The sequence below is a fragment of the Plectropomus leopardus genome, chromosome 5 (genome assembly GCF_026936395.1).
Source record: "Plectropomus leopardus strain MGB_pleo_1.0 chromosome 5, ASM2693639v1, whole genome shotgun sequence".
NCBI classification, from domain to species: Eukaryota; Metazoa; Chordata; class Actinopteri; order Perciformes; family Serranidae; genus Plectropomus; species Plectropomus leopardus.
The window spans coordinates 11,162,938-11,175,564 of NC_142180.1; the positions used below are offsets into that span (position 1 = coordinate 11,162,938).

Genomic DNA, 12,627 nt, shown 5'->3' on the forward strand with positions numbered 1-12,627 from the left:
CTAGAAGCTGATGCAGGTAGACAAGTCATATAAATAATGCAATGACATGAAAGGTTATTCTGAGCGCAGCAGGGACTTATTTTCCAGAAAAAAACTCCTTATGCATAAACTTACACATGTTAAATTTTGTGTGTTCTATGTTCTGCAGCAATAACTGATGAATAATTAATGCATTAGGCATGTTGCAAAGCTCTCTGCAAATCAAACTTATGTTATATCTGAACTTAGATATAAGTTTGAGTTTTTAATGCAGGGAACAATGTGTTTTGCATCCATCCCCAGTAAGATTTTTAGCAATATTTCTGGGTGTATTGTTGATTTTTTTTATGTCTATTTGGACTCAATTTAACTTAATCTGGGCAAATTTTAAACCAGTGATGCATGAGATCCTCTTTTGTGCGTTTGTTGGAGTTTGGTTGTTTGTTGGTGATATTTTTGGCGCACTATGCAAGCTTTGAAACTTTTCCACTGAACATCTTGAATATCGCTCATCAAACACTGAGGCAGACAACCAAACTCCTTTGTTTCAAATAAACATTTGCTGTGGATCTCGAAAGTTATTCCCCGTAGTGTTTAGAAGAGTAAATGTTAGAGCTCTTATAAAATCGTTCAAGTGATGCCTGAAAATATAAAAAGGGCATATTGTAATAAAAATGTTCTGTATTTGGACACAAACTTTTATGATTTCTTGTTCTTGATTTTATATAAAAACCTCACAAGAACCCCAAATGTTTTTTTCCATTTTCAGTCAGCTTTGGGTCAAATGCCAGTCTTCTAAAAGTCTTAGTTTGTGTGATAAGCTGGCTGCCCTGAAACCAGCTACTGTATATGTGTCTCTCTGTATTTGGCAAGGAACAGATGGAAATGCACACACACACACACACACACACACACACACACACACACACACACACACACACACACACACACACACACACAAATACATTCATACATCTGGGATAGCCATAGGCATTTTGGCTCATATGGCTCATAAAACATAATGTGAGGTTAAATATAGAATCTTACGTCACATTTCCAAACTCACACTTCAAATTACTGAAAAAAAAAGAAAGACAGAAAATATAAAAAAAGACAGAATGAATGGGAGAGAAATGGGAGAGAGACAGAGAGAGGCAGAGGATGCTACCTCATGAGCCTAGCAGGCATGCACTACATGTTAACATTAGTAGGTCAGCCAGCACAGAAATAACTACGTTGTGTGTATGTGAGCGTGGTAACCTCGTACACTCACTACTGGCCAATCAGAACGGACTCTCCATTCTACATATTGACCAATCAAATAAGATGACATACATCAACATTTAAAATATAGTCACATGATCGGCTTTCACCAGCTGTGTATTCAGTTTTCACATGAGTGAATCCCCCCTCCTTACTGAAAGGCTGTGCAAGAACACACTGACTTCTGCTGAAATCTCTCAGCTACATATACCAACCGTGACGCAGAAAAGCTCTAGTTTGTCCACATTAATGGACTTTCATTTATTGATTATTTAATTAAAGGTGACATATTGCTACAGTGGAGTCCACAGAAATACCATCTGAGCACCCAGCATGTTGGTGTATTTGTCATACATACAGTGCCACTATGTGGCAAAATGCAGACACAGCAGCACCTGCACAGTGATCTCAAACTATTGACTTTATATTAATAGTGTCAATAAAAACTTAGAATTTTTTTGTTTTTAGGTTATCTTACATTGAGGAAGAAAATATCAGGGCACAGGGGCTTAGAGGCTCTTACTAAGTTCATCAATAAGGATTTTTGTTTACGTGAGCTGTAGTAACATATAGATACTGTATAAGACAGCAGCACTTAATTGCACTGTCTCTCTGGATCTGCATGTACAGCTAACATGATTTTAAACATACCTAAATGTATATTTAATACCAAATAACACATTTCTGTGTGTAAGATTAAGGTGGATTTAGTGGCATTTAACAGTGAGGATTGCAGATAGCAACCAACTGAAACATTTTATGGTTGAAATTCCTACAGTGTACATTGTTCAGGAAGTTTTTACCGGAAAGCGAATTATCCGCAGAGGTCTCTTCCTCAACAGACCAAAATGGACCTGATGACTTAAACTGGTAAAAAGAACCGAATAAGGCAGTTTCACGTTAAAAAACAAAATAAATAAACAATATCAACAACAAAAAACGTGTTTTTGCAAGGCTCTCATTGAGGAGGGGCTGCGAACAGTGGTTGACGCAAAAAGGTGAATGTCCCTATCTAGAGCCAGTGTTTGTTTTGGGCAGTAGAAACTGTAGTAACATGGTGGTGCAAAATTTAATTTCTGCCAATATGTCCCCATAAATCTTACACACTGAATCTTTGATGAAAAACAGCCAGAGCGGGGGTTTTGCCACATTATGTGAAATACTGTTACGGATGTTAACAGACTGAATGTGAAAACCAGGTGCCAACAAACAGAAGAGGCAGAATTATCATCTTTAAGGCAAAGGCAAATTTATGTATTTCATACCTAAAAGGCAACCCAAGGTGCTTTACAGATTACACAGTTTCTATCTCGACAAATCATAATTTCTGCTGCAACTGTTGCATTCATGCTACTGACAGCAGTTCATAAGAGGGCAACTTTTTTAATCTTTTTGACCCATAGTACTCTTGCAGAATGGCCCGGAAACTAGTCTAAACCATCCTGACAGGCAGAGGTCAAAGGTTCACAGAGCCATGATGATTCTGAGCGGTTTAATTTCCCCTCCCAGAAAATCAATGATAAGACTAAACTGAACTGAACTGAACTGAACTGTCTGCCTTGTTTGTGTGTATGTGTGTGTATAGTAAAGTTGGTGTGTGTGTGTGTGTAGCTCCTCGGAGATTAGTCATCTGCTTAATGGGATTAGCTGCTCTGGCTGTACTCAGGCATGGCATGAGCTGAACTATTTAATGTTAGCTTGCTAGCCTGTTTGGAGAGGTAGATGAACAAGAGGAGGTCAAACAGCCGAAGAGTTCCTGTTCCTGGGAAAACAAAGAGTACTTCTGCTAATCGAAGCGAAGCGGTGGAAGAACTTAACTCTCAAATTAGAACGACAGCCTTCATCACAAACTACTGCGACTACTCTTGTTCATGAGACTGTCATCCCTACCAGTGTTGGTATCTTGTTTGCACCCTTTTAATAAATCGGTAATTAACAGGTAATTAATTAACCAGCCAAATTGGGCTGATTGTTGCTGAGGTCTGGGACCTGATAGCCAAATGTGAGCTCTTGCTCGTGCATTGCTTGCTTGGTGTCAGGGATGTGGACTTGGAATGGAATGGATTCATGCTGAGAAAAAGCTCCAGTTAGCAGCTAGCTTAGGCCAGTTTAAGTGACTAATGGCTTTCCCCCTTGGCCACAAAGTGATAGCTGAACCGTAAAAACACATTAAACACCATAGCAGTTCCATTCAGTAATTTTTCCAACCATGAATATCCTATTGTGTGATTAGACTTTAGTAAATAATAGATAAGGAGTAGGGGTCGACAGATTATTGGCCCGGGGCCAATATTTGGCATTTTTCCTATAATCTGTACCGGTACTTTATTTTAATGATTGCTGATAAAAATTAATTAATTCAAAAGTGCAAAGAAAATGTCAGCATCGGAGGAACCTTTACTTTGTAAAAGCTCAGGGAGCTATTTTTATTCATTCATTTTTTATTAAAATTTTCACTTGACTATAAAAAAAGTTGCTAGGAACTTGCTGTATACAATGTCGAACGTTTCAGTTTTGATTAAACGTTTGCTAAAGGCATTTAAACATGGTTTTGTGTTGGAGTTTTTTATATTCCAAATTCTAAATTTTGACAAGAAATTTTCATTTTTACTGTAAATGTGCATCGGTTCCAAATATCAGTTATTGGTCTCATTAAGTACTGATAATCGGTATCAGCCGTGAAAAAACAATATTGGTCAACCCCTAGTAAGGAAACCACAAAAGAAGCTATCTGGGCTTTGTTACTAACTACCCTTTTTCATGGCAAATGCAGGCAAGCCACACATATTGCTATAATTTCTATGAGCGATGGTATGATCTAGTCTAGACTAACTCCAATCTCATTGTGGTTATGTTGTCTCTAAGCCTTCATCAAAGTAATGATTTTAAAAAAGTTGCGATGACTAATTTCTTGCCCCACCACCAAAGACCAAGGCTCGGACCCAAGCCCAAGTTGATACAACTTGGGCTTTCTGACACACATTTTTCAATGTTCTGTTAATTAATAGGAAAGAAAACTTGAATATCAACAATCAAAAATCTATTATTTCAAACATCTTTAAATTCACCCTGAAGATAGTTAAATCTGCCCAGTTGTAAGGTACTTTCAACAACAAAAAAGATAGTTAAAAGCAAAGCGGTGGTGCTAAGTTTACTTAAGTCTGCTGTCTTCTGTCCATTTGTTAAACATTAGTGATGTATGCAGTTAGCGGACTAGTTAATGAAATATTGCTACCCACGCTAGTCAGTCACAAAAATTAGTGAGTCAGTTAAACTTAACTACTTTTATATAATTGTGTGCACCAAATCAAAATGTCATTGTCATAAAGGCACATTTCCCAAACATTTATTTTGCTGAAGAATGTGTTCAGTAAATGTTATTTGATTACTTTTATTTAGTTTTAGTGAGTTGTCATGTTTTGCAGCAAAATGTGCATGTTTCTAATGCATGGTGCAAAGTGCCACACATGTCAGTGGCATTTACAATACAATTTTGTTGTTGAAGAACGTGATTAACAATGTCAAATGGCTCAATGCTTCTTCAGTCGTCTAATCTCTCTTAACTGTGCTCAATTTTGACTGTTTTCATATTTTAAGGCTTTACAAAGGGAAACACCACCAAAATTAAGGATTCTAATAAATTATTTCCTTTGCTTAGGAAAATGCAATCAACATATGTGAACATGAACTACTTCATCTCAAAGACAGAAACCACAGAGCCTGATTTTGTTTGTTTCTTTTTTCACAAATGAGCAAATGAGCGTTATTCTCTTGAGTCAGTTGTAAAAAAAGAAAATGCACCCATATACTCTTTGTGTCATCCTTATCAATTCATTGTCTATGGAGAAGCACTCTAACATTTGGATTTGGGGGAGAATTGTTCAATTTTTCAATATTTTTGGAATGTCCCAGACCATAAGAATAACATCTATGCATTTTGAAAATGGGTGAAGTTCCCATTAAATTTTCATTTAGATGTCAGGGAAATTAGTCATTTAGAACATCCCCATGAAACACAGTACTGTTTTTCTTTGTGGTCAATATCAAAGTAAGGAGGTAAAGTTAGCATTATTTACTGTTTTGTAGTGGACTGTAGTGTTCAACGGTCGTTAGCCTGTGAAGTTCAGAGGCTATGCAGTAAAGTAGCACTACAGGGATTGGAGCATTAGTAGGAAGCTATCATTAATGTGAAAGTCATGACCTCTGGCCCCCGGACTAACTCCTCTTAATTACTCAGCTTCTCTTGGATGTCAGCCAGCCTCTCTCATCTCTAGCACCTATACCTCTGTGGAACAATGAATCAGAGACTGGATTACAGTGTTTCAGAGGGATGTGACACACATCTTGTTCCACAATATATAGGGAGGCACCTATAACACTGATACATGCAACAGCCAACATTTTCGTCATCTAAGACAGAATTTGGAAACAGGTTGATTCTGGCTTAATACTGCAAAACAGAAAGAAAATACAGTTTTTTTGCCTCATGTATAGATAGAAAGGAAACATTTTTGCTTGATTCAAAACAAGCTTTAAAACCAATCCAAACTGTCTATGCAAGAAGGTGCATCAAACTACATGGAGTTGCATGCAGTGCACAATAATGCACAAGAAAGCAGTCTGCTAGTCATTCATTTCTGACACTGATTTAACAAAGTTGAGCTTACTACTCTACCAAAATCACAAGACTTGGACCATTTTTCTAAGTGAACCATACACAGCAAGTCAGTCAGAAGATAAATTATAATTAGTGAAGATACATTACATTGATTGAGGATGAAGAGTTGTGACGGTCCATCTTCACCTGTAGCCCTCGTACTGGCCCAGTAGGTGTCAGCCCTACTACAGGCAGGGCTGTCCAAACACCTACACCTTTTGTCCAAACCTTCACAGCAGGTGTCGATCTTTTAACCTTTCGCTGGGGGTCTCATGAAGTGAGCTAACCTGTGACATCAGCCCTACAGTACATTGCCGTATTAGTCCTTTTGCAGATGCATAGCTCGGGGCTCAACAGTCCTACAGCTGCTTGGGAAGTTCTCTCCCTCCTCTCCTCTCCTGTCATGCCTTCTCCGTTGATTAATTTGTCAACCGTGACCCCTCCTCACAGTTACATCACAGTGCCAGCTGGACAGTTACACAGACGGATGGATTGGTGGAATGATGCAGCGCAGAGTTTTCTGGTAAAATCCAGTAATAAAAAAACAGAAAGGCTTGACAGGCTCAACCTCTCTCCTTCCTTTGGTCTTTGTGTGTGTCTCTTTCATTTTTTACCCCTCTTTTCTCCTCTTTGTCCCACCTAAAATAGCTCCACCTCTGTAAAGTCTATTAGCAGCCTAAGGTAAGCCTCTTATGAGAGACTCTTGCTCTCTTGGAACACGGGAGGCCGGTGACACTCAGAAAGGCCAAACAACAATCACACGCTGATAAAACTGCGTGGGATTTAAGATGGGATATATCTGAGAGGAAAAGCGGATTGGGCAAGATAGAGTGGAGAATACTGATAGAGAGTGAAATCCACATGCTGAGTGTTTGACAACAATCTCCTCTAGTGCAAATATAACTACTACAATATATTGTGTATATTTTCAAAAATGTTTGAAAACTATGGATGTAAATCACAGCTTTCATTGGACAATGATACGATACATGCTGTTATTAAAGTCTACCATATATATAATTATTTTATAATTCTGATTTGATTCAGTTCAGGGGTCCGCAATCGATATGACACTTTATCAGTAAATATCATCATTGCCTTTTTCTTTATCTCTTTCTTTATTTGTGTTTTGCCATTATCTGTCTGGTGCTAGTTTGCAGTTTGAATACTTGGGAGGAAGGTGTGCTCTGACAGAAATGACGTCACAAATGTGCCATTGCAACTTCACACTGAAGGCGAATCTTAAAGATGACGACATGCACCGATGTCTCCACTTTGCATCAGTGATGATCACTGAATCGTTATTTTGATCCAGATCGAAAGTATTGTTACACCGTTATTGAAAACTGTTATATTTGAGAATTTTTTATATTGTACTGTTTGTTATTTTTGCCATGATTAGAGGTGTTTGCAGCCTACTTCCTGGTTGAATTTATTTGTATTGTTTATATGTGTTCACCAATTTTTTTTTTTAATTTTTAGGTTATTGTTGATGTAACCAATCAATTTAGGGTGCACATAGGCCTTTTTTCTTTTTTTATGCATCTTAGTCATTTTTACCCAGCATGCCCAAGAGTTAAAGAGAGAGATGGACAGAAGAAATAAAACAAGCAGGATGAGAAAGGATGTACCGAAACATCCTCCAGCAGTAATCTAGAAGTCTTGAGCTCAGGGAACACCCTCTGTTTTTGAATCCATTATCTTAATGAGATAAATGAGATTAACCAGACAAATGTGAGATGGAATCCCTGCTGTCTGTTAGTATATCTGCCAACACACTGCAGACTTATTTGTGTGTGTGTGTGTGTGTGTGTGTGTGTGTGTGTGTGTGTGTCTCAACCCTTTAGTACTGTCTATCATTCATGAGATCCCTAAAAGACCAGGCAATGTCTTTTTAAAGCTTCTACGTATTGTTATCAGATAACAGTCCCGTGTTAATGAGGAAAGGTTATAATGCTAACAACTAATAAGTAAGCTCATGAGCTGGCTCCATGATAGTATTTCTTTCTAGGGCAGCAGGGTCACCTAGGGGTCAGAGTGTATGTCCTTCAAGCAGACAATGTGGTACAAACACTTAAGTAGAGTCTACGAATAAGCACAATAAAGTCGATAATGAGATTGAGTCTGAATTAAGACCTAACTTGAACTCAGATTTAACACACATTCACTGTTTTTTACTCAGCTAACAGGCTGAAAGTGCTTGTAAGGTCATTAAACAACGCCTGTCCTGACCACTCTGCTGTGGGGGCTTTGTCCGACAATTTCCTTAACTTTCCAAAACCAACAATCCAACAAACACACCAATTTCACACAGCCATCACCCAGGTGTACAAAGGCAATCATTTATGGATTATAAAATACTTTCTCTCTCAAACTCTTTTAAACAAACTACTTCTGTCACTTTTCATGCCTTCAAGTGTGGCCAGAACCAACAGTTCTGAACTCTAGGGCTGTATCCCGACTCAATTGTGCCAGTCAAACCAAATTTGGCTCTTCATATGAATATTCAACCATTTGTTTTGTTTTCCATACAAAGTTTGAAAGAGTAACGGGCTCAGCGGGACGTTCAGTGTGACATTCAGTGTGACAGCAGCATTTGCATCGGATAGCAAATAAGTTAACTGCACTAACAGGAGGTCGTAAACGTGCAACATTTTTTGCCAATACTAATGTTAAATATCAAACAAAAGCCAGACTGTATCATATTAAGTTGCAAATTCACTACTTTCTAAAAAAAGGTGCCGCCTCTTGTCTTACTCTGTGTCGCTGTCTGCATGTCTGCACCTCTGTGTATCAAAGAGTGGCGTGAAAGTCAAGAGCACCCAGCAAATTATGGGGACCAAAACCTCACCTAAAGTACACTGCACAGCATGCTGACTTGCAAAAAAAAGAATATCCGACTTTCAAGGGGCAGCCCTACTGAACACTTCTGTCTTTATGTACCAATCATATCCTGGCCTTTGCACCTAGTCATATTTGTAGTTTAGATAAGATAATCCTTATTAGTCCCACAACAGGGAAATTTGCATCATTAAAGCAGGAAATGGTAAACAAAGCAAGGTATGTACAAGATAAATAAAGAAAAAAGAACAATATAAACAAGACACAAAGCTCGACAGTCTACAAAAAAGGGTTGTCCTAATGATAGCATTTAGAAATTATACACTGACATAAGCAAATAAACCAAATATGAATGAATGAATGAATGAATGAATGAATTAGTTCAATTCTCCATTGACTGTCTAGAGTCACTTATGCAGTGCGTTTCCCGCTACTATAAAATGGGCCATGCATTTCTGAGCACACACATATGTGCATAACGTATGTGTGTAATTCTGCCATCCTTTTTTTAGCAAAGTGTTGTCCCCTGCCATGAGACCAGTCCATCAACCAGCAAATCAGTCACTTATCTATACAGCCAGTCAGTCAGACAGCTAGTCTTTTGAAGCGTGTGTCCTACCAACCCAGTTTCCGGTCTCTCTTGGTGTCACATGTTGTTGGACTAACAGTTGAGCAACAGCTCAGCATTCCCACTAGAGTCGCCTCACTAAAGCACAGCCCGTTCAGGTAAGATATCACCTTAAAGCCTGTTCATTCAAAAAGTGCAGCACACCATCTGTCCAATAAGCCACCTGTCACCAGTCTGACGTGGCTACTTGGTAATAGGAGCACTAAGTTTCTTATCATTTACTGTGCCTGTAGTTTATCGTCAAATGCTTCGTTTTGATGTCTTAAGTGGAATCCCCCCAAAAGGACAGAAGATCTCAGTCCCGCGTTAGATTAAAAATCATGCTATGCTGATGACAGTGTATAATTAATTAATCATGTGAGAAATGCACACACAATTTCGACACAAACATTAAAAGATTGTAAACGAATGAGTGAATGACATCATGAGGGACACTGATTGCGAAACCTAAATAATTTAGTTATTTGAAACTTGGGCTGAGGCTGTTGCTGTCACACCCTGTTTTTTCTGTCTATTTTGTCTGCCATTCTCTTCTGCTCTACTCCAATCCTGCTCTCTTCTTGTGTCTCACCTTAGTAGTGAGGATGCAGATGCAGTCCATCCTCACCAGTCCGACTGGCAAACTTTCACCGAGACATCTTCCAGCTGCAACTTCCACCACTCAAGCCGCTTGTTGCTTTTGGTGACATCCTTCTGCCGTCTGTCTGTCTCTGTCTCCTCCTTCAATTTCATCCCTCAATCTCCCTCTCTTCCTTTTCTCATGTCCTCTCCACCTGTCCTTTCATCGGAGCAGCCAGAGAGGACTTCTCCGCTAAAATACAGGCCGACTCGGAAACATGGCAGCTATCCCGGTGCACCTCCACCCGCCCTCTTGTTTTCCAGCTGCTGTCTTCCGTTTTATGGCAGCTGGTAGCCACATTTTGACCTCAAAGAGTGCATGGCTCAGAATATATAGCCACACACGCGCAGCAGAGCACACTCAGCACACACAAAAAAAGGCAAACATGCAGAGACAGGCGCAGAGATGCATACACATGGATGCACAGGCAAACACTCACGCAGACAGACGCGTATACACAGACATAAGCACACACACACACACATACTTATACTACACACACACCACTCTGTGCTGTTTTATCAGGTCAGTCTCTGGCAGGAGTGGGGGTTTAGTCTGAGTGAACAGTAATGGCGGTATAGCAAAAGATGCTCTACTTTCAACTTTGGGTATTGGCGAAGTTAAAGCTCTGTATGCCCCCTGAAGCTTCACACAAAGATGGGATGTCACTCACTCAGGATACCAGGCTTTTTCCAGATACACAACATAACTACAATTGATGTTACTGTACTATACATAAGATATGAGACCATTACTGCAGAGAGAGATATGATTGTACATGACGCACATTAAAAAATTCAGTTGCATAAAACAAACACACCCAATTTTACATTTGTTTCTGTTCCTGTCCTACTCCACTTCTGGCCGGCTCCACCCTCACTGGCTCTGCACTCATTGCTAGTTCTCTCATGATACTCACTGCTGCCAACAGTTGTCTGACTGTCTGCAATGGGTTGTGCTAATGAACATTATTTCTTCAGCAGCCGTTTAATAAATAGTTCAGTAACAGATATTGAGCAAAAAATGTGTTTCATTCAATTTCAAGCTCACTTCCAGGTTACTGTTCAAAAGTACTTTTCCTAATACTGTCTGTGCTGGAACACCTGCATTCACCCTCATCTCTTCAGGCCCCCTTCCTGAAAAAAAAAAGAATAAAAACAGTCTGCTCTGATCGGTCAGCATTTCCAGTTTTTCTGTACCTTGGCACCTCTGCATCATCACTGCAGCCAGGGAATGACTTTGACTTTGACTGAGTACTTTTTCCCATTAAAAATCAACAATAAGGGGTGTTGGTGGCTCAGTGGATAGAGCAGACGCCCCACGTACAGAGGCTAAGTCCTTGCTGCAGCGGTCGCAGGTTCGACTCTGGCCTCAGCCCTTTGCCGAATGTTGTCCCCCACTCTCCCCCTTTCACACTTATTCTCTGTCCTGTCCAATAAAGGCCAAAAAAGCCCCAAAAATATCTTAAAAAATCAACAATAAACCCTTCTAGACAATAACTGGACATGTTCCAGCACACAATACAAAATCAAGTAGAAATGAACAACATCAGCCACAAAGATTATATGTTTTTTCCTATGTTAGCACATAGCTACATGTAGCACTGTACTTGCAGCCAGGTAATGACTGTTACAGATTTTAGTTGCACTTTCTGTTGTTAAAAAACACCAACAAAAGCTACTAAATCAAAATCATCAAAAACAGACATGTTCCAGCGGAATATAATCTGTAATTGTGGAGAAATTAACAACATCAGTAACCAGGATTGTGTTTCCCTGATGTTAGCATGTAGCTACATGTATCAGTGTAAGATACTTAAATAAACACTTGCAGTAGTGTGCCTGGAGCAGATGACCATATTAAGAAATCTGTCACCATTTGATGTCATTTTGCAGCCAAAGAAGAATAAAACGTTGGAAACAGAGGGTTTAAAACAGTCTGAAGCCTTAAATTTTTGCTCAGAGGGATTATTTTTTTTCATACATTTAGCTCATTATTTGAATCTTTGGCAATGTTTAATAGGAACATCCGACACTGCGAAATTATGGCAGAAAATAAGGAAAAGTGTAATAGGTCCCCTTTGAATTTAAGTAAATTAAACACAAATTCCCTGTTCTGTATGGTAACTAGCAACTGTAGGCTACATTTCAAATAAAACTAAATGAGCCACCCCAGTTTCTTATTTATTATTGGATAAATTAATTAGGAGCACACAAGCAGCAGTTACCACCAACCCCAACCCAATGCAAGCATTAATTAGCTGGCAGGAAGAGCGCTGCAGAATGCAAATACTGTACTGTATTGAAAACAGCGTTAGCATACTGCCATTACTGCCATACAGCCATTTTCCAGAGATGTGAAGATCATAGCAACAATGTGTACAGTTTAAGCCTGTGGTCAAAGAGCCCAAACCACACGAAATCAAATGCATGAGCCCATCTCTGAACTCGTCCTACCAATCTACCGGAGAATGAAATGTTACTGAACTGAATTGATTCCCCTTGTCATCTTATGTAATGCAGTGTAAGCCAGTGTTCAAACAACCAGCCTGCATAAACGATCTGTCTATCTAATTCTGCTCTCTGCAGCCACCAGCAGCCTTTGTAGCGGTTAAAGAGGTGACATGTCGTCACTAGTGTT

General features: G+C 39.3%; 1 protein-coding gene across 4 annotated transcripts in view; it reads right to left on the bottom strand.

Moving 5' to 3' along the window:
- Window positions 1-12,627, bottom strand: part of LOC121964149 (discs large homolog 1-like protein) — a 136,744-nt gene that overhangs the window by 116,757 nt on the left and 7,360 nt on the right. The window lies entirely within an intron of this gene.